The sequence below is a fragment of the Triticum aestivum genome, chromosome 6D (genome assembly GCF_018294505.1).
Source record: "Triticum aestivum cultivar Chinese Spring chromosome 6D, IWGSC CS RefSeq v2.1, whole genome shotgun sequence".
Classification (NCBI taxonomy): Eukaryota; Viridiplantae; Streptophyta; class Magnoliopsida; order Poales; family Poaceae; genus Triticum; species Triticum aestivum.
This window is the reverse complement of record NC_057811.1, coordinates 299,578,172-299,600,839: the sequence shown is the minus strand read 5'-3', so window position 1 is coordinate 299,600,839 and position 22,668 is coordinate 299,578,172.

Below are 22,668 nucleotides of genomic sequence, written 5' to 3'. Positions count from 1 at the left end.
GGTCGATGTTAGACGACTTCAGGATAATGGGAGAGGCATAGAATTCCAGCCCTTCGATTTCCACGGGGACATCGATGCCAACCAAGGAGGTTTGACACTGTCCCACGGGGGTTTTGACCAGTACCGAAGGTGTTCATCTCCTCACATTTAACGTCGTGCTTGTATGCAAAATCTTCTGACATGAATGAATGCGATGCACCTGTATCAAATAAAACGGATGCTGGTACTGAATTTACGAGGAGTGTACCCATCACAGTAGCAGGCTGGTCTTGAGCTTCGTTGAGATCAACGTGGTTGGCATGAGCACGACCATAAGACTTAGCATTGTTGTTGCGGGGCTGATTGTTACCACGGCCAGTTGCTGGAAGGGCCAGTTGATTCTGGTTCTGGTTGCATTCTCTAGCACGGTGTCCTGGTTGACCACACCTGAAGCACAAGCCATTATTCGGAGTGGGAACAGGAGCTTGGGATGGTGGAGCTGGAAGTCTTGACTGCCTAGATGGTGGTGGAGGCAGACGAGGTGCAGCATAGGTCTGCCTTGGGGCAGATGCATTTGGACGGTACATGCTGTTCGGGATCCATATCTTACGCTTCTGTGAGGGCGGGCCCGAAGATGAGCCCGTGTCACGGTTGCGCCTGTGAGAGCTCTGGTATTCCTGCAGACCAGTTTCGACATTGATGGCCTTGTTCACCAAGGTGGCGAAATCAGCAAAGTCATGCACTAGAAGTGCGAGCTTGATGTCAGCTTGAAGGCCATCACGGAACTTCTCCTGTCTGCGTGCATCAGTTGCAATGTCTTCTTCAGCATAGCGGGACAAGTCCAGAAACTCCCGCTGATAAGCTTCGACAGTTTTGTTGCCTTGGGTGAGGTTGCGGAACTCACGCTTCTTCCGGTCCATGACTCCTTGAGGAATGAAGCGGGCACGGAAAGCAGCTTGGAAGTCTGGCCATGTGATGATTGTTCCAGCTGGCAGAGTACGCCTGTGGCTGTCCCACCATTGAGCTGCGGGTCCCTTCAAGAAGAAGGAAGCAAAGGTGACATAGCTGGCAGGGGCTACATCAGCAGACTCCATCTCATAGGTGATGTCACGGAGCCAGTCATCAGCATCCAGAGGCTGAGTTGAGCTGCGGTAGATGGTTGGGTTGAGGCGTATGAAATCTTGAAGAGTCACTTGAGCTGGCTGCTGGTTCATATTGGGGCGAGGAAACTGAGCCATCATATTTTCCATGAATTGGCGGTTCAGTTCAAACTGTTGGATCATACCAGCCATGTACTCAGGTGGTGGTGGGGCATCGCCACCACGACCACGACCACCTGGTCTAACCATCCTGCTAATATATAACAGGGGTAGTTCAGCATTGAGAAATTTGCAATGACAAGAATCATTCATGATGAAACATGCATAATGAAAGGAGCACGATAGCTACTACATAGTAGTCGGCATAACTTACAAAAGGGGTCATGCATAGAGTTCAGTACATAGAGTTCAGTACATAGACTAAAACATCATAGGCGGCACACAGGCTCGCGGCGACTGCAACTAATACTACAAGCAAGCCTACATCAGTCCCAAGAGGTACTGTGGAGGTAATCGTAGCCCGACAGCTGGTAGTGAGGCAACGGATAGCCCTCGACGTCAGCAGACTGGGGGCCGCGGATACTCAGGTGTAGAGCCCGACGCTCAGGTGGCAGAAGAGGGCCAAGTGCGGGAGAGTAGCCTCCCACCTCTGGCCAACCGACACCGTGGGGCATCACGGTCCTGGCTGGGTAGATCGCAGTACGCGGTACCTGTCCAGATCGGACAAAGGGGTGCAGCAGCGTCAGAGCACGGTAAAGGTGCTGACGGGTGGTGTACATCTCGTGGCGAAGAGCTCGGTTAGCTCGATCCAGCCCATCAGCATGCAGAACCAAGGTGCTGATGGTAGAAGGGCTCTCGGGTGACAGTGGAGTAGGCAGCAGTATAGTATCCCTCCGCACCAACATCAGATGCGATAGCAATGTGCCTGAAAGGGGAGGTGTCCAACTCCCGATACTCTCCACGAAGACGTGTCAGAGCAGCATAGGCAGCATCGTGGACAGCCATATCGATGGTCACACCAACACCATGTGCGGTGTGCAGCACAGTAGTGGAGTCATACTCCCGAGAGTAGAGGTGGACGATGGCACGGTACTGCTCCTGGTTAAAGTCCTGGTACTCCTCGTAGACGGTGTACTCAGGGTGCCAGCGATAACCCAGATAGGTCATCATCTCAGCTAGCACCGCAGGTGATCCCGAGGCACCAATGGCCGTCGTGTGACGAACGACCTGCCTCGTGGGTTCCATCTGAAAGCAAAGACGTTTCAAAGGAGTCAAATGACAGTGTGTGAATTGTTCAATATACTATTCTAGGAAACAACTATGGCTTATCCAACTTTGGGGTGAATGCGGTCACGGGATCCTAGTGTTAGAGTTAGTAAATTCGTTTAACCCGAGTAGAAGAGAGTTCAGAGTCCCAGAGTAAAGGTCGAGGAGTAAAAGATACTAGTACCACCCAATGGCGACGTGGGCCCGTAAGACACACAGCCATGTTAGTAAAAGTTTTGTAATGTCTAGACTCGACTTCGGCCAAGGAGTGTGGATAGGGGGATTCCTACAGGCAGTCGGCTCTGATACCAACTTGTGACGCCCCCGATTTGACCGTACACTAATCATGCACGCAAATGTGTATGATCAAGATCAGGGACTCACGGGAAGATATCACAACACAACTCTAAAACATAAATAAGTCATACAAGCATCATAATACAAGCCAGGGGCCTCGAGGGCTCGAATACAAGTGCTCGATCACAGACGAGTCAGCGGAAGCAACAATATCTGAGTACAGACATAAGTTAAACAAGTTTGCCTTAAGAAGGCTAGCACAAACTGGGATACAGATCGAACGAGGCGCAGGCCTCCTGCCTGGGATCCTCCTAACTACTCCTGGTCGTCGTCAGCGGCCTGCACGTAGTAGTAGGCACCTCCAGTGTCGTAGGTGTCGTCGTCGACGGTGGCGTCTGGCTCCTGGGCTCCAGCATCTGGTTGCGACAACCAGATAGAAAGGAAAGGGGGAAAAGAGGGAGAGAAGCAACCGTGAGTACTCATCCAAAGTACTCGCAAGCAAGGAGCTACACTACATATGCATGGGTATATGTGTAAAGGGGCATATCAGTGGACTGAACTGCAGAATGCCAGAATAAAGGGGGATAGCTAGTCCTGTCGAAGACTACGCTTCTGGCCATCTCCATCTTGCAGCATGTAGAAGAGAGTAGATTGAAGTCCTCCAAGTAGCATCGCATAGCATAATCCTACCCGGCGATCCCCTCCTCGTCGCCCTGTTAGAGAGCGATCACCGGGTTGTATCTGGCACTTGGAAGGGTGTATTTTATTCAGTATCCAGTTCTAGTTGTCATAAGGTCAAGGTACAACTCCGGGTCGTCCTTTTACCGAGGGACACGGCTATTCGAATAGATAAACTTCCCTGCAGGGGTGCACCACATAACCCAACACGCTCGATCCCATTTGGCCGGACACACTTTTCTGGGTCATGCCCGGCCTCGTAAGATCAACGCGTCGCAGCCCCACCTAAGCACAACAGAGCGGTCAGCACGCCGGTCTAACCCTATGCGCGCAGGGGTCTGGGCCCATCGCCCTATGCACACCTGCACGTTGCGTACGCGGCCGGAAGCAGACCTAGCCTAGTGGCGTTCCAGTCCAATCCGGCGCGCGCCACTCAGTCGCTGACGTCAAGAAGGCTTCGGCTGATACCACGACGCCGGGATACCCATAACTACTCCCGCGTAGATGGTTAGTGCGTATAGACCAAATGGCCAGACTCAGATCAAATACCAAGATCTCGTTAAGCGTGTTAAGTATCCGCGAACGCCGACCAGGGCCAGGCCCACCTCTCACCTAGGTGGTCTCAACCTGCCCTGTCGCTCCGCCACAAAGATCCACTTGCGGGTACTCCTACGAGCCGACCCGACTTTAGTCATCACATGTGTCATGTATGTAGTATATAAGTATATACCCGTGATCACCGCCCAGGTGATCACGGCCCGATAGTATAGCACAGCAGACGGACAAGAATGTAGGGCCACTGATGGAAATCTAGCATCCTATACTAAGCATGTAGGATTGCAGGTAAAGGTAACAACAGTGGTAGCAAGGATAGGCTATGCATCAGGATAGGATATCGGAAAACAGTAACATGCTACACTACTCTAATGCAAGCAGTATAGAGAAGAATAGGCGATATCTGGTGATCAAGGGGGGGGGCTTGCCTGGTTGCTCTGGCAAGTAGGAGGGGTCGTCGACTCCGTAGTCGAACTGGGCAGCAGCAGTGTCGGTCTCGTAGTCTACCGGAGAGAAGAGGGGGAAGAAACAGTAAATACAATGCAAACATAAGCATGACGATGCGTGACATGACAATGAACGGTGCTAGGTGTGTCCTAACGCGACAGTAGGTGGTACCGGCGAAGGGGGGGACATCCGGGAGGTATTCCCGATGTTTCGCGTTTTCGGACAGACGGACCGGAGGGGGAAAGTTGCTAGTTCGATAGGTTAGGGAGGTGTGGTGGACGAACGGACTGCGTATTCGGATTCGTCTCGTCGTTCTGAGCAACTTTCATATAGAAAACATTTTCATCCGAGTTACGGTTTAAAAGATATGAATTTTCAAAGATTATTTGAATTTCTGGAATTATTTAATTAACAGAAAAGGGATATGACGTCAGCATGACATATGAGTGACGTCAGCGGTCAACAGTCCGGTTGACTGGTCAAAACTGACACGGGGGACCCACCTGTCATAGACAGTGGGTTAACAGAAGATTAAACTAATTAATTTTTAGTTAATTAACTACTGGGCCCACCTGTCAGTGAGTGATTAGATTAATTAATTATTTTTATTTATAAAACATTTTCCTTTTCTTTTTTTTTTTTTTTTTTTGCGGCGGGGCCCGCATGTCAGTGGCTGGGCCTGCCCAGTCAGCACGTTGACTGGGTGGACCCAGTCAACGGGGCCCACGGGCCCACTGGCAGTGGCACTGGGGGGCCCAGGCCAGCCACGTCGGCGGCCGGCGCCGGAGCAACTCCGGCGACCAAAACAGCGGCGGCCCCTCGCCGGAGTTGGCCGGAATCGCGCTACGGGGCTCGGGGAGGAGCGGGGCTAGGCCCATTCGAAAGGGCTCGCAGCGCCGCATCCAGGGGTGGCCGGGGCTTCGCCGGACTTGGCCGGAATCGGCGCCGGCGAGCGGCGGAGGCGGCGGCGCGCACGGGTGCCCGACGGAAACGAGGCTACGGCGGGCTATCGAGCAAGCGGAGGGGCTGGGGGGCATCTACGCGAGGTGGGGAGTGCAACGGGCTTGAGCCCGTGACCATAAGGTCACCGGAGACCCGCCGGCGGCGAGCTCCGCGGCGCGGCGTTCGGGCGCGCGCGGGGAAGAAGCTAGGGGGCGCGCGAGAGAGAAAGGACAGGGGAGGAGGGGGGAAGAGGCTCACCGCGCGGCACACGGAGGCCGGTGAGAGCTTAGGAGCAGCAGGTCGGCGCCGGGGAAGGAGGGGGTCGCCGGCGTCCGAAGTTGAAGACGAGCTCGGGGAGGCCGTTGCAGTGGCTCCGAGCTTCAACGGAGAGGCGGAGGTGGTGTAGTCGAGGGCGGCGACGGCGTATGACACGGCGAGGTGGCGATTGGGGCACGGTGGCCGTGTGAACGACGGGAACGGCGGCGAGCGCGTCGGGCGTGGGGAAGAAGAGAGCGGCGCGGATCTGGGGGGGAAGAGGGAGGCGCAGGGGCCGAGAGGAGAGCGGGGCGAGTGGGAGAGAGGCCCGAGGAGGCGGGGGGAGCTGGCGTCCTTATCCTCCCCGTCGCCGGCGAGGGGGTGCGGCGGGGACGGCCCCTGTTCCGACCCCGGTCGGGGGAACAGGGAAGGGGGCGAGGGGGAGTGGGAGATGGGCTAGGCCGGCTGGGCCGGGGTCGGCCCAGTTGGGCCAGCGGTCCAGTGGGGGGGGAGGGCCTTCTCTCTTTTTTTTCTTTTTCTTTGCCTGTGCTGTGTTCTTTTGCTTTTTCTTTTTATTTGTTTATTTTCTTTTCTGTTTTATTTCATTTAAAAGTATTTAGGCATTTTATAAAAATGTGTTTTCTCCACTATAATTATCAGTGCAATTTCTGGCAGGGCCCGAACATTTTTGTTTGAATTTTTGAAAACTTTTATTTTCCACTTTGATTTTAATTGAAGTTTGAACTAGGAGTTTGAAAAGAAATTTGATGCAATTGTGATCAAGCCCTGTTTAGCAACATGATTAGCTTAATCTCAGAGAGTTACTGTAGCATGATTCTCGGGGTGTTACACTAGGCATGATGATTTCAATGATGCTCACCTAAAAGATAAGAATTGGAACATAAAGAGAGCATCATGAAGAATATGACTAGCACATTGAAGTCTAACCCACTTCCTATGCATAGGGATTTTGTCAGCAAACAACTTATGGGAACAATAATCAACTAGCATAGGAAGGCAAAACACGCATAATTTCAAAACTTTAAGCACAGAGAGAGGAAACTTGGTATTATTGCAATTCCTACAAGCATATATTCCTCCCTCATAATAATTTTCAGTAGCATCATGAATGAATTCAACAATATAACTAGCACCTAAAGCATTCTTTTCATGATCTACTAGCATAGAAAATTTACTACTCTCCACACAAGCAAAATTCTTCTCATTCGGAATAGTGGGAGTATCATAAGAGACTTGAATACTATAAATTGTTTCCACATTAAAAGAGTAATGTTCAGAAAAAGGGTAATCATAATCATGACAAGTTTTATAAATATAATCATCACTACTTATTATAGCATAAGTTTCATCACAATAATCATCATAAGTAGCAACTTTGCTTTTTTTTGAATATTTACTGTGAGGCAAAGCCCCACAGCCCTTTATTAAATAAAGAACCACTGTACAAGTAAAACAGACTATACAAAGAAGGAAAACAAAAGGGGAAAGAGTCTACATATTTGCTAACTAACTGTACTTGCTTTACAACAAAGAAGCAATCCAAGCCAAAAGCTTTGGCTTGTGACAGTCCTTCACCCTGTGAGCAAGCAAAGAAATATCATGGATGAAATTACACTTCCAAGCACTGAAAGTAGCTCTCTCAGCTCTGAAAATTCTGCCATTTCGCCTAATCCAAATATTCCATGCTGTTGTTAGTATAACTTCAACGAAGAAAGGGTGGGTGAAGTTAGACCTGGCGTGCAGGAGACATTGCAGGATATCTGAACCTCCAGACCAATCAATACCCAAATAGTTCCAGATTCTACAGCTGAAGGTGCAGTTAAAAAATAGATGTATCCTATTCTCATACGCCAACTCACTGCAGATGAGGCAAAGATTGTCATCCTGATTTGAGCGCCAGTGTCTCCTAACCAGCATATCCTTGGTGTTAAGTCTGTCAAAGAACAAAAGCCAGCCAAACACCTTGATCTTCATGGTGCATTTACTCTGCCAAAGCCATTTACAGGGTTGTATTGTAGGCAAGTGGGAGTGCATGATCCTGTAAAAACTTTTTGCAGTATACCCTCCTGATTGACCAGGCCATATCCAAACATCAGGTATGGTGGGGCCTCTGTCTAACTGCATGATCCAATTTTCCAATATGTGCAACTCAGCAGCAGCTTCCTGAGAAAGAGGCAGATAAAACATGGAAAAGAGATCCTGGGATTGGAGAAATTCCCTCACGGAGATCCTGTCATTATTGACAAAAGAAAACAACCTTGGCAATCTCCAACAGAGGGGTCTAGCAGAGCCCCCAATGTGCCCGGAATTAGTCCAGAAAAGAGCAGAATCACCCATGTTGATGTGAACTGAAGCAATAGCAGTGTAAGCCTCGTGCAGCTTCAGAATATCTCTCCACCAGAAAGATCCAGCAGCAGCTGTTGCCTGTGGGACCCCATGATCATAGTAACTCAGGGTCACCCAAGGAACATCAACCTTGTTATAGAACTTGTGTAGATGCTTGAGAAGCAGTCCTTTGTTCTGGATGTTCAGATTAATAATGCCCAAACCACCCCTATCTCTTGGCCTGCAAACGAGCTCCCAAGCAGCCAGGGACTGTTTTGGAACATCACTATTACCCCTCCAAAGGCATTGCCTGAAGATCCTGTCCAGTTGCTTAATGATCCCGGCTGGGATATTGAGGCTACACAGAAAGTATATTGGCAGAGAGGTCAGGACAGAGGTGAGAAGTTGTAATCGAGAACCTTGATTCAGCATAGAAGAGCTTGCAGTTAATCTCCTTTCAAGACTGTCAACTAAGGGCATGAGGTCAATGATCCTTGGCCTCGTAGTTCCCAAAGGCAATCCAAGATAAGTAAATGGAAGCTGGCCAATTTTAGAACAGAGAATGGCAGCCAGTCTGTCAGCCTCCTCGGTAGCCATATTGAGTGGGATCATTGAGGATTTAGCAAAGTTAACCTTTAAACCAGTGAATTGTTGAAATGTAAGCAGCATATTCTTGAGGGCAACAAGCTCATCATCCTTAGCCGCAAGAAATAGGATCGTGTCATCTGCATATTGAATGATGGGAAAATCCCTGTCATGTGTCTGAAGAGGCAAAGAGAGTGTGCCCGATGCTAGCATTTGATTGACCACAGATTGCAACAGGTCGGCTGCGATGACGAACAACAGAGGAGAGAGTGGATCACCCTGCCTGACACCACACTTACACAAGAATTGCTTTCCAGGAATGCCATTTAACAGCACAGACGAAGAACCTGTAGACAAGAGCTGTTTAACCCAAAGAACCCATTTGGCATCAAATCCTTTATGCTGCAACATCTGAAGAATAACCTCATGCTCAACTGTGTCAAAGGCCTTAGAAAAGTCCAACTTAAGGATTACAATTGGACGCTTGGATTGCTTACATTGATGAATATACTCAAAGCTCCAGGCCAGACAATCCTGAATCGACCGACCCTTGAGGAACCCATACTGATTTTTGTGGATGCACTTAAGGATCACCCGCTGCAATCTGTTGGCCAGTAATTTTGTGAGGAATTTAAGACATGTGTTGGTTAGGGAAATTGGCCGGAAGTCATCCGGCCCTTCTGGTGACATGATTTTGGGTATGAGCGTAATGAGGGAGGAGTTGATATTTTCCAACGGAAGCTTCCCCTCATAAAAAGCCCGAATCATCCTCAAGAAATCCCCCTCAATTATAGGCCAACAGCGCTTGACGAACATCCCATTAAAGCCATCTGGGCCAGGTGCCCGATCCGCAGGCAAATCCTTCAAAACTTTGTGAATTTCTTCATCAGAAAAAGGCAAGGATAACTCCTCCAACCCCGGGATAGGTTGGATTAAATGATTCAAATCAAAGCCCATAGAGATCCCTTGGGCCCGGCCCATCCTGGATTTGAAACAGGCCCAAAGGATTCCCGCCATCTGAGCATGATCAGTCACTGGAGCAAGCATAGAGCTGGTTTTGAGACTGGAGATGGAGTTTCTCCTCATACGCTCGGAGGCCATGGCATGAACGAATTTTGAATTCTCCTCACCAACCTTGATGTACCTAATAGTGCACCGCTGCTTCCAATATATATAGTGAAGTTTTAACAGATGTTCATAGTGAAACTTCACAAGTTTCCGAAAGTTGAATTCCGGCCGTGTTAAAGGTCGCACTTCCTCCAGCTGATCAAAGTGCAGAATCACCTTTGAACAATCAACAGTAAGCTTTTTGATGTACGATAATTTTTTGCTCCAAATTTTCCAATCGTACCGCAGTCGCTTAAATTTCCTTGTGATAACCGCGGAAGCAGAAAGATCATAGAAAACAGGTGCATTCCAGGACTTGGAGACACAATCCATGAACCCCGGCATATCCAACCAGAAATTTTCAAACCGAAAAATCTTGGCCGCAGGAATGGTAGTGTCAATGGACACCACACAAGGCACGTGGTCGGAGGAAGTTCTGGCTAGTGGTGTAACCACGGTGTTTGGGTAGTGTGAAATCCAATCAGCAGTAGTGAAGAACCAATCGAGTTGCTCAAGCAGGGGGTTCTGCTGCATATTAGACCAGGTAAAGCTCCGGCCCTTCAAGGGCAGCTCCAAAAGACCCAGGTGACCAATTATTTCGTTGAATAGAAAGATATCATTGGTATCACCACCCGGAAGGTTTCGGTTCTCCAAAGATCTAATGAAATTGAAGTCCCCCAACAAGAGCCAATTTTCATCCGGGGGGATTTGTAGGTGATAAAGCCAACTAACAAAATCATCCCTAGGCTGGCCCTCACATGGCCCATAGACAGAGGTTAGGGTCCATTTTTCAGAATTTTGCAACGACTGGAAAGAGACGATAACACCAAACCTCTGAATATCCACAAGCTGACCATGAAAGATCGAGGAGTTCCAAACAACGAGGATCCCGCCAGAGGCTCCAACAGAAGGGGAGAACGCAAATTGATCAAACCGCCTAGGGCAGAAGGATCTAATCATACGGATATCAAAGCTCTCACATTTGGTTTCTTGCAGACAAATAACAGAACATCTGCTCTCCTCAATCTTGGCACGTAGATCACGCTGTCGAGCCTCAGAATTGAGCCCCCGCACATTCCAACATAGCACATTCTAGTTGCGAAAATAGCAATTATCCATAAAAAAACAACACAGGGGTATAGTTGCAGATCCAGCTGCTTAACAACATGGACATAAACGGAACATAAGTGGCAATAACAGTAACCAAGTGTTGCAGACAGTCACTGAAAACAAAAAATGGGCACAAAAGCAAAAGCGCCCAACTCGCCAGGAATCTTCGTGGGCCGTCAAGCATCATGTGAACCGTCACCTTCTTCAGCAGGATTGGGAGAAGCCATAAGCTTCTCCACTGATAACTCAGCTGGATCGATGCCCAAGGCCACTCCAATGGCCTGCAGCGTCGGAATAGGCGTCGGAGGTGGGAGGGGGAGCATGCTGGGCTCATCCTCAAGTCGAAGCTTCTTGGCCTTCGGGCGACGCTGGGGGGCAGACCTCGGAGGAATGGCAGAGACGGGCTTCATGCCTGTCCTCTTGGTAGCACTGCGCGTCATGCGTCTAGTGGAGAAGTCGAAAACTGGCTCCACAAGCGTGATAGAGCGCCTTGAGCGTGCAGACTGACGTGGTCGCTTGCCCAGCGGAGAAGGTGTAACCGAAGAAAACTGAAAGTCCTCTTGAGAGACCTGGTAAGTGGAGCACGAGTGATCTTCAGGTGCCAACTCCTCAATGACCACCGAGGAGCTGGGTCCAGGAACGGAGACATCAGGCGGAGCAGAAAAAAGCTGATACTTCGCTTGCAGATCGGCATACCCAAATTTGATTTGTAGCAACAGCGCAGAAGAACTAGGGAGGCAAGCGGGTACATCCTTGATGAAGAATTCAGGTAACAAAGTCTTGAAAGATCTCTCCCAGATCATGGCCGGCGGCAGAACTGGCCCATAAAAACCCGGACCAGGCCAAGATGAATCGGATCCAGCTGCACAATTGGTGGGGCTTGTAGAGGCTGCTGGACCTCAGCCATATCCGCATCGTCAGAAGAATCCGCAGATGGGTTCAGAATCATAGAATCCTGGTCTTGGACAGGTTGGACCTCTTGATGCTGCTGCTGATGGTCAGGCTGAATCTGCTCCTCCCATGGGCCCCATCCTGCTCCTTGCGGCACATTGTCAGCCCAGCCCGCCCCCTCATTCTGCCCTTGAGGAGGGCCCTGAGGAACATCGTTCCATCCCAAAGCAGGGTATGGAGGCATTGCCCAAAATGGTTGCGGCACTTGAACTCCAGGCAACGGGTGGGGATTCCCATTTAGAGGCATTGGGTCCTCATCCGCTGGTTCCCATTTAGTAGCAACTTTGTTCTCATCATAATCAATTGAAACCTCTTCTGAAATAGTGGACACATCACTAAATAAAGTCATGACCTCTCCAAATCCACTTTCATAAATATTATAAGACTCAACATCCTCCAAAATAGTGGGATCATTACTTCCTAAAGTTGACACTCTTCCAAACCCACTTTCATCAATATAATCATCATAGGTAGAAGCCATGCTATCATCATAACAACTTTGCATATCAAAACTTGGGAGGCTAAAAATATCATCTTCATTAAACGTAGCATCCCCAAGCTTGGTACAAACATTAATTGCAGCAAATATATTCTAAAAAACATCATCTTCTTCAAACATAGCATCCCCAAGCTTGGGCCTTTTTATATCATAAGAATAATCAATCTCATCATTAATAGTATGGATAGCACCAATAGTATAGCAATTATCATATTCTTCCAAGCAAGTGCCAAAAAGATTTTCAAGATCATAAGGAGTATCATTATCTTCCCAATCATAATCATCACAACAAGCAATAGGCATAACTAGATCATCATCAAGTGCATCATCTTCCACAATTATTTTTGATTCATTTTCATGAGGCACAAAAATAATAGGAGCAACATTATTTGGGAGAGATATCTTTTTACCTCTCTTACCTTTTATTTTCTTCTTCTTCACCACATCATGCGTGGGTTCAATCCTCTTTTTGGAGCTCCTTATTAATGAGATTCGTTGAATAGAAGGCTCCTCCTCGTTACCTGATTCATCATAAGAAATAATAGGAGGATATTGGGAAGTCTATTCCCTTTATTAGTATTCTCTTCATCTTCTATTTGTTTTCTTCTCTTTATGTAATTGGCAATATAAGGATTTTCAATGCAATTCACCACACAATACACATAAATTTCCTCTAGATCAAAATCAAGAAGTTTATAGCGGGCAAATTCTGGAAGATGCTTAGTTATACGTTTCATTTCTTCGTAACCCATAAGCAAACTAAGTTCATTATAATGTGCAAGGGAAATCAAGTCATCACAATTTTTGGACACGATTAGATCATGAAACAATTTGCATCGGATAGTTAAATGACCCCGTTCATTGCAAAGTTCACAACTATGGCCAAGAAAATTTAAATTTTTAGCACAAACATCTAGCCTTTCTTGCAACAATTTAGTTTATAAATGCTTATGCCTCTTGCAATATCTATCTTCCCTATTTGGTGTGTACTTGCAAACCCAATGCACTCCACAAAAATTGACATGTTTATAGGAGACATTTTCATCATAACTAGTGCAATCATCATTAGTACTATGGATATTCAAAGAGTTCATACTAACAACATTGCAATCATGCTCATTATTCAAATATTTAGTGCCAAACATTCTAATTCATTCTTCTTCTAACACTTTGGCACAATTTTCCTTTCCATCATACTCATGAAAGATATTAAAAACATGAAGCGTATGAGGTAAACTCAATTCCATTTTTTTGTAGTTTTCTTTTATAGACTAAACTAGTGATAAAACAAGAAACAAAAAGATTCGATTGCAAGATCTAAAGATATACCTTCAAGCACTCACATGCCCGGCAACGGCGCCAGAAACTACTTGATGTCTACTACAAAACCTTCTTCTTGTAGATGTTGTTGGGCCTCCAAGTGCAGAGGTTTGTAGGACAGTAGCAAATTTCCCTCAAGTGGATGACCTAAGGTTTATAAATCCGTGGGAGGCGTAGGATGAAGATGGTCTCTCTAAAACAACCCTGCAACCAAATAACAAAGAGTCTCTTGTGTCCCCAACACACCCAATACAATGGTAAATTCTATAGGTGCACTAGTTTGGCGAAGAGATGGTGATACAATTGCAATATGGATGGTAGATATAGGTTTTTGTAACCTGAAATTATAAAAACAGCAAGGTAACTAATGATGAAAGTGAGCGTAAATGGTATTGCAATGCTAGGAAACAAGGCCTATGGTTCATACTTTCACTAGTGCAAGTTCTCTCAACAATAATAACATAATTGGATCATATAACTATCCCTCAACATGCAGCAAAGAGTCACTAATAGCGGAGAACAAATGAAGAGATTATGGTAGGGTACGAAACCACCTCAAAGTTATTCTTTCCGATCAATCCATTGGGCTATTCCTATAAGTGTCACAAACAGCCCTAGAGTTCGTAGTAAAATAACACCTTAAGACACACATCAACCAAAACCCTAATGTCACCTAGATACTCCAGTGTCACCTCAAGTATTCGTGGGTATGATTATACGATATGCATCACACAATCTCAAATTCATCTATTCAACCAACACATAGAACCTCAAAGGGTGCCCCAAAGTTTCTAGCGGAGAGTCAAGACGAAAACGTGTGCCAAGCCCTATGCATAGGTTCATGGGAGGAACCCGCAAGTTGATCACCAAAACATACATCAAGTGGACCAATAGAATACCCCATTGTCACCATGGCTATCCCACGCAAGACATACATCAAGTGTTCTCAAATCATTACAAGACTCGCGATACATCAAGATCGTATCACATCATAAGATCCAACTACAATAGCAAAGCTCGCGATAAGATAACTTCAAAGGGGAAACTCAATCCATTACAAGAGAGTAGAGGGGGAGAAACATCATAAGATCCAACTACAATAGCAAAGCTCGCGATACATCAAGATCGTATCACCTCAAGAACACGAGAGAGAGATCATACACATAGCTACTGGTACATACCCTCAGCCCCGAGGGTGAACTACACCCTCCTCGTCATGGAGAGCACCGGGATGATGAAGATGGCCACCGGTGAAGGATCCCCCCTCCGGCAGGGTGCCGAAACAGGGTCCCGATTGGTTTTTGGTGGCTATAGAGGCTTGCGGCGGCGGAACTCCCGATATATCCTGTTCCCGAAGGTTTTAGGGTATATGGATATATATATAGGCGGAAGAAATACGTCAGGGGAGCCACGAGGGGCCCACAAGGGTGGAGGGCGCGCCCGGGGGGGTGGGCGCGCCCCCTGCCTCGTGCCCTCCTCGTTGATTCCCTGACGTGGACTCCAAGTCCCCTGGATTGCTTCCGTTCCAAAAATAACTTTCCCGAAGGTTTCATTCTGTTTGGACTCCGTTTGATATTCCTTTTCTGTGAAACACTGAAACAAGGGAAAAACATAAACTGGCACTGGGCTCTGGGTTAATAGGTTAGTCCCAAAAATAATATAAAAGTGCATAGTAAAGCCCATTAAACATCCAAGATGGATAATATAATAGCATGAATACTTCATAAATTATAGATACGTTGGAGACGTATCAGCCTCCCCGTCGCTCTCCATCACCTGCTGCCAACGCCGCCACCGGCCTGGCGGGGAATGAGCAGCAGGCCTCATCACTGCACCCCTCCGTGCGGCGGGACGGACGCACCGCCACCCCATCGCTGACTCCGGCCGGTTCGTCATCCCACGGTCGCCGCGGACTCGCATGCTGCACTGCTCATGGCGCGTGAGCTCCTGTGCTACCGCCCCGTCGACGAACTCTACGAGGACTGGCTGGACCGCATCACCGAGCTCGTCAGCGCCACTGGGGGCTCTCCTGCGCCATCCCTCTCGCTGCCTCGACCACCTCCTGCTGCGGGCGACGTGGCCCATGGAGCGCCTCCACCACCTCCACGTCAAGACGTTGCCATCGCGCCAAGGCACGCGGCCCCATGGCGCGACCCACCGCGCAGGGCGCCCGCACATGAAGAAGGAAGCTGCCCGGAGGTCCCTTGGCCGCAAGAAGATGCTCCTGCACTCCCCGCACCACTGCGTCAAGACCGTGCGCCACCCGCTGTTGCGGCGTGCGGATACCAAGATCGGGCTCCACTCCCGCGATGGGCTCCAGTGACTACAGCAGGCTGCAGCGCCTTCACTCTTGAGTTGTGTAGCGTCGTCTGGCCTGGGAAGTTCAAGCCCGACCTGCCTCCGCGCTACGACGGCACCCCCGACCCCGCTGAGTTCCTGCAGCTCTACGAGCTGAGCATCGAGATGGCCAACGGCGACGAGAAAGTCATGGCGAACTGGTTCCCCATGGCCCTCAAAGATGGCGCGTGCTCGTGGCTCCTGAACTTGCCCACGGGATCGATCTCCACCTGGGCGAGATGTGCAAAAGTTTTGTCGCTAACTTCCAGGGCACTCGCGACCACCCGCCGGCCGCGGGTGACCTACGGCGCATCAAGCAGCAGCCGGGAGAGGCCCTACAGAAGTACATCTAGCGCTTCAACAGTGTTCGCCTCAAGATCCCCAAGGTGACGGATGAGGCCATCATCTCCGCGTTCTCCGACGGTGTCCACGACGTCAAGATGAAGGAGGAGCTCGCCATCCACGAAGACCTATGCACAGCTCTAGAGATGTCGGGTGGTAGGTGCGACATATGCCAACGGGTGGCTTATCATTGTGGGAGCCAGTAAGACGTCACCGGTGCCTGGAAACGGGATGAGGCGAAGACATGCACGCCGACGAATCTTACCCAGGTTCGGGGCTCTCCGTGGAGATAACACCCCTAGTCCTGCTCTGCGGGGTCTCCGCATGATCACTAGATCAGAACGAGTAGCTACAAATGCTCCTTGAGCTGTCGGGTTCAAGGGAGAAGAAGAGAAATGCTAGTTCTCACTTCCCTCTCTATATGGTGTGTGTGTAACTCTAAGAAGCCAACCCTTTGCATGGGTGCCCCGGGGGGTTTATATAGGCCTACCCCCCAGGGGTACAATTGTAATCCGGCTGGGCGCGGGTCCCAGTCGTCAGTGTCTGCGCTCGCCGGCATCTCCGCCGGCCGTTGCGGCCCGCCGACTGGTGGGTCCCGCCGGCTGCCGGCCTCTTGGTCGACAGACCGGCCCCACCGCCTGGGGGTCTTGTCGGTGGCTGTTTACTGTAGCCTCGCCTCTGATGATGAGGGCTTCATCGTGGTAAGCGTGGCTACAGTGTGCCGCCTCGAGGGCTCTCACTGTAGCCTTACCTCGTCTTGTCTCCTTAATGTGGCACATGTTTCGAGGGCGGGGGTAGCCGGCTTCTGGGGGCCGGCTATGCCCCTGGCCGACTGGGGGAGGCTGGGCCGCCTTCGTGCCTCTCTCTGGCTGAAGGGGCCTGCCGCCCGTGGGCCGTACTGGCGTCTGTCGTGGATGACGTTGTGGCCAGCATGGCTACAGGGCCGAGCCGGACGGGAGATGGCCGACCCGTACGGCGTCCTGTGGCCATGCCTGCGTCGGGATTCGGGGGTAGTGGGCCGCACTGTAGTCACACCCCGTCTTGTCACCGTTATGTGGGCGTAGTTTTGGTGGGTGCGGTCTTGGCCGGCTCCCTGGAGTCGGCGTTCTTCATGGCCGGCTCTGGGGAGTCGGCGTTCTCTATGGCCGGCTTCCTGGAGTCGGCCATCTCGTAGTTATCTTGGGGGAGGTTGCTGAGGCTGGGTCGCCTTCGGAGAGTCGGCCCCCGGGGAAGGCGGCCCAATGCTCCGAATGCCTGAGGACTCAACTGGCCTGATAATTTTTTGAAGAGCCAGGGGTAGTTGGTTAGGCTACCCGTGGCCATTTACTCCGACAGGAGATGTTCAATATGGCTACCAAGTGCGCAAGAGCTGAGGAGGGGTCCCTCTCCCTCCTCGAGCTCCCTGTTGCCAACCTAGAAGACAAGAAAGCCAAGACCAAGGATGTGAAGCACAAGGGAGCGGCCCTGCTCGCGGCTGAGCCTGAGATGAAGCGCGGCTGCGACCACCCGGAGTCCTCAAAGGGCAGTCGTCCATTGCGCCTACCACAACATGCACAGCCACAACACCAATGACTGTCAGGAGCTCAGGGCCATCTATGATGGGCGCTTCGGTCGACGTCCCAAGCGCAACGACCGAGGCTACGGCCGAGGAGGAGGACGAAGCGGAGGACGCTGGGACGACTAAGGCCCGCGCCAGGAGTGGCGCGACCAGCCTCGTGAGGACCGCTGGCAGGACCAGCCTCGTGAGGGCACCTATAGGGACTAGCCTCGTGAGGACCGACCTTAGGGCAAGGCTGGCCTCCCTCCGCTGCCACCACCGCCACGAAGAAACGTTGATCATCACCAGGACGAGGGGGCTGGGGGCTTCCAGGAGCCGCACGCCATCGCTTGCATCCTGGGTGGCGCTCAGGCCCCAACCTCCCAGTGCATCTCCAAGCAGTTCGCTCGTGCGGTGAACGCGGCCCTGCCCAGGCTCGAGGCCATGCGCCCACTCAGGTGGTCCAAGTGCACCATTACCTTCAGCTCGTTCGACCAGCTCAAGTGTGCAGCAACTGTCGGTGCCCTCCCGATGCTCTGCTCGCCCATCATCAGCAATGTCCTTGTCACCAAGACCCTCATCGACGGTGGTGCAGGACTCAACATTCTCTCCATCAACACATTCGACCACCTCCAAGTGCCATACGATTAGTTGCCGCCGACCAAGCCCTTCTCAGGAGTGAACGACGGCTCCACCACCCCGATAGGGAAGATCCGCCTCCCTATCACCTTCGGCAAGCACGACCACTACCGCATCGAGCTCATCGACTTCGACGTCTCCCACATTCGCCTTCCCTACACTCGGGTATCCGGCCCTGGCCAAGTTCATGGTGGTGACTCATCATGGTTACAATGTCCTCAAGACGCCAGGGAGCTGCGGCGTCATCACGGTCGCCTGTGAAGAGAAGGATGCGGTGTGCTCCCTCGAGCGTGCCTACTAGGCTGTGGCGGTCGAAGACCCACACAACGAAGGCACCATCTACCCTCCTGATGCCATCCCCAAGAAGAAGAAGCAGCTGCTCCACCAAGGGCCTCAGGAGAACGGTGTCTCTAGCGACACCTCCTTAGGACCTATGCCCGCAGACGGGGCGCGTCCCTCCCTCGCATAGGAAGGTGCACCCGGCGCACTCCTCAGGCTGGGCTCGGGGGCTCTCTTCTGCAGGGCCTCAGACCTAGTCAATGTCACGAGGGAGGCGCTCGGGCACTACATGGAGGCATGCTTCGCCGCACGCTTCCTTTGTCGGGGCACAAGGCACGAGGTGCCTGGTGCTTACCAAGGAGCTTCAAGAGGCTAGAGCCATGCGCGGCGATCGCCGCCCACCACCTGGCGCAGCTCCTTGTCCTGGTGCGGACGACGAGCTGCGCGTCAGCGTCGACATTCCAGGGCTCAACAGGGCCGTATCTTAGGAATGCTTCTGGCCATCGCGCGTTGGCCGGTGCGGAGGTACACCTCACAGATATGTTCGCATGCCTTTTGGCTTGCCGAACGCAGCTGTCACCTTCCAGCGCCGCCTATGGAGCATCCTGGCGGCCCAGGAAACCAGGCACCAGGCGGTCCTGGCGGAGATGGCGACGGACCTTCATGAGCCTCCCGGCCTCCCAGAGCCTCTCGAGGCTCAGGATCTTGGCGGCTCGTGAGGGAACGACTCCTTCGGCATGCATCTTCAGCTACTCCAACACCTCTTCAACAACGGTGCCAGGTGACATTTTTTGGTTTATTCAGCTGGGGGCGCCCCTCGGGCTGCATCATTCCCAGGTCGCATGGGCCTGTCCCTGCGACATGTATCCTTTTACATCTTTAGCTTACTCTGTTGGGGGCGCCCTCTGGGCTGCATCATCCCCAGGCCGCATGGGTCTGTCCCTGTGGCATGTAGCGTTCTTGCATCTATCTGAACTAGCATTGCTCGCCCCTCCTGAGATGATTTTATACCTGCCTGATTACACTTCGCGGCATCCCGTGTTGCTTACCGACCTTTCGCTCATCCTGCAACGAGGACTCCACATGCTGGCACAGTGCTTGTGCTCGGGTCCGTCCCTATAACGCTGATAAACTTGAGAGATTGAGCTCTGGCTCGCGGCCCGCCCTGCACACGTCACCTCACCAGATCCTCAATGCCTTCATCTTCTTGCGAGACGATCAGCGGCAGGAAAGCCAACGCGATTACGAGCTATATTTCCCTCTCCAACTAACCCGCAAGAATCTCCGGAGCCTAACTACGAGTGGCACCGTCAGGTCCTTCCTTTTCTCATGCAATTCGCTTGCGCGTTAACAGTGGGGGGCTCCTCAACATCGCGTCTCAGGAGCTCTTACTGACTCTCCAGCCCTCACCTCCTGGCCTTGACCATGGCATCGTGACCTGTCATACCAGCAGCGGCTGAGCCCTGCTCGAGGGTCGGGACCCGAGAACACAGAGCACTTAGAGGAGCATGAAAGGGGGAGCAATCTGGTGCGAGCCTGACCTAGTGGTACCATTGCCGCAGATGCGCAAACCAGGTGGGGCACAAGGAATTGACCCAGGATCACTAAGATAAGTCATGCATCCAAGTCAGCCCAGCGTTGTGACACAGGATTTCTAGCTCTTGTAGCCTTGCTCTGGTGGTTCCGCCTTCCTTTTCTGCCTTCAGGGAGTTGCTTGCACGCTAAAGGGAACCTCTTAAGCATCGCGCCTCGGGAGCTCTTACCGGACCACGGGTCGCTCACTTCCTGGCCTTGATCACGGCATCGCGACCTGGCATACTAGCGACGGCTGAAGCCTGCCTGGGGACTGGGACCTGTCCGCGTAGAGCGCTAAGCTACCGCAAGGAAGAAAAGGGAGGACAAAGCCGAAGCAAGACACGCAACCACGAATTTCATAACAAGAATAATATTGACTCAAAAGCGCTACAGATTCTTTACACACCCCCACGGGGTTCATCTCAATTCCTCATAGGGAACAAAAGAAGAAGGCTTCCAGGAGTCGAATCTACAGGCGTCGCCGTCGACGTCATCATCAACAGTGGGCCCCTGGGGGCAGACGCCAACCCCATCCAGATCACTGGTGACGGCGAGCAGATGCTGCTGCCGTGCTTCAAGCACGGCGGGAGCTCGGGGGCACGTAGCTGTCGTCGCTCGTCTCCGGAGTCTCATCAAGCTCGGGAGAGTCGCTGGACTGCCAGGAGCCGCCGCAGCTGCTAGAGGAGCTGTCGGCAGGACCAAGGGTGGGCTCAGCGCCTGCTGCTGCACCGTCCTGGCGGCCCCCTCCAGGGCAGCACTCCAGGCGGCGGCCCTCCTCATTGAAGACCTTGAAGAACAGCATGGAGGCGCCGTCGTACTCAAAATGGATGGCGAGGGGCCCCTCCACGCGGCAGGCGCAGGCGACCTTGCCCCATCCATGTGTCATGAAGATCTTGCCCGGGGAAACGACTTCGACCTCCGCTCCTGTCGCCAAGGTGCTGCACTCGGCATGCTGCAGCCACAGCTCGAGCGGCCCTCTCGGCGGCATCTCTCCAGTGAAGGACCACGGAAACTTGATCCATGTATGCGGTGGCATCGCCACCCATACCACGAACTCCCGCGAGAAGCGCTCGGCGTGGGTTCGTGGGTCGGCGGCCCGTGCAACCACAGCCCGGCCGCCATGGCTATGACGCGAGCGGCGCGAGGCGCCGCCTCCTCCTCCGGAGCCTTGCACTTGGGTGTACAAGGGCAACGGGTAACCGGGCGGAGGCCGCTCGTACCAAGGCCTCGTCACCTCCAGCCTCACACCGGTGCCGCGGGAGCCGCCGAATCTCTTCTTCGGCGGGAGAGGCCCCTGTTCCTCGCGGGGTTTTTTTCCTTTCTCAGCGGCGGAGAATCTCCTGATCGGCGCCATGGAAGTTGCAGCAAGGAGGAAGAGGAAGGAGCACACTGCGAGAAGAAGGAGATGAGAAACGGGGGCTCCGCCCCTCTCCTCATTTATAGTCAGCGGGAGACCAACCGCCGGCCTCCACGATCACACGCAATGATGGTTTTCCTTCTGCATGCAGCATGGTCTCGTCAAGTCGAGGGCGGTTGCCAAGGCAGCGTGTGGAAACAAAGGCGCCCACGTCCTGTCAATCGCCACGCATTGACCAAGGCCGCAGGCGCTTGGGCCCGCGGCGCTCCGCACTTGCCCTTTGGCTTCCCCTCTTTCTTCTAACAACCATCAGTAATTTTACTTGGAGCTATATTTTTATTCGTCACATATCATGAGTTTTGCTTGGAGCATCTTGTATTATATGAGTCTTTGCTTGTTTTAATTTTTAGTTAGTCAAATCATCCTTTGCTGGACACACCTATTTGAGAGAGCCATAATGATGGTATGATCTGTTAGAATTGCTCTATGTGCTTCACTTCAATTTTTTGAGCTATGGAAAAGCTCTAGTGCTTCACTTATATCTTTTTGAGCACGATGGTGCTTTAATTATTGAATAAATACTCTCATGCTTCAATTTGAGAGTTAGTAAATTTTTGGAGAAAGTCTCTCATGCTTCACTTATATTATTGTGAGACATGATGAAAAATTATTTATGCTCATGTTCTTCACTTAAACTTATTTGAGAGCTTGTTATAAGCAACAGTAATATATGAAATTAGTCCCAAAGTGATAGATATCCAAGGGGGATATAATAAAAACTTTCATGAAGATCATTGGATATTATAAACTTGATTCCTTGCAATAGTTTTGAGATATGATGATAGTAATATGTGAGTCATGTTGGTGTGTAATTATGCTTTAGTAAGAATATTGGTGTTAAGGTTTGTGGTTCCCTATGCAAGTACGAAAGTCAATAGCTATGCAATGAAGTTACATACTACTTGTGGTGCATTATTCAGTGTTAGTTATGCTTAATGCTCGTTTATAATCGTTTTCGTTCATTGGTTGGTTGCTTCTCAATCTATTTGCTAGCCTTTCCTTGTACTATGTGGGAATACTACTTGTGCATCCAAAATCCTTAAACCAAGTTGTCCCAAATGAGTCCAACATATCTACCTATATGCGGTATTTCCATGCCGTTCCA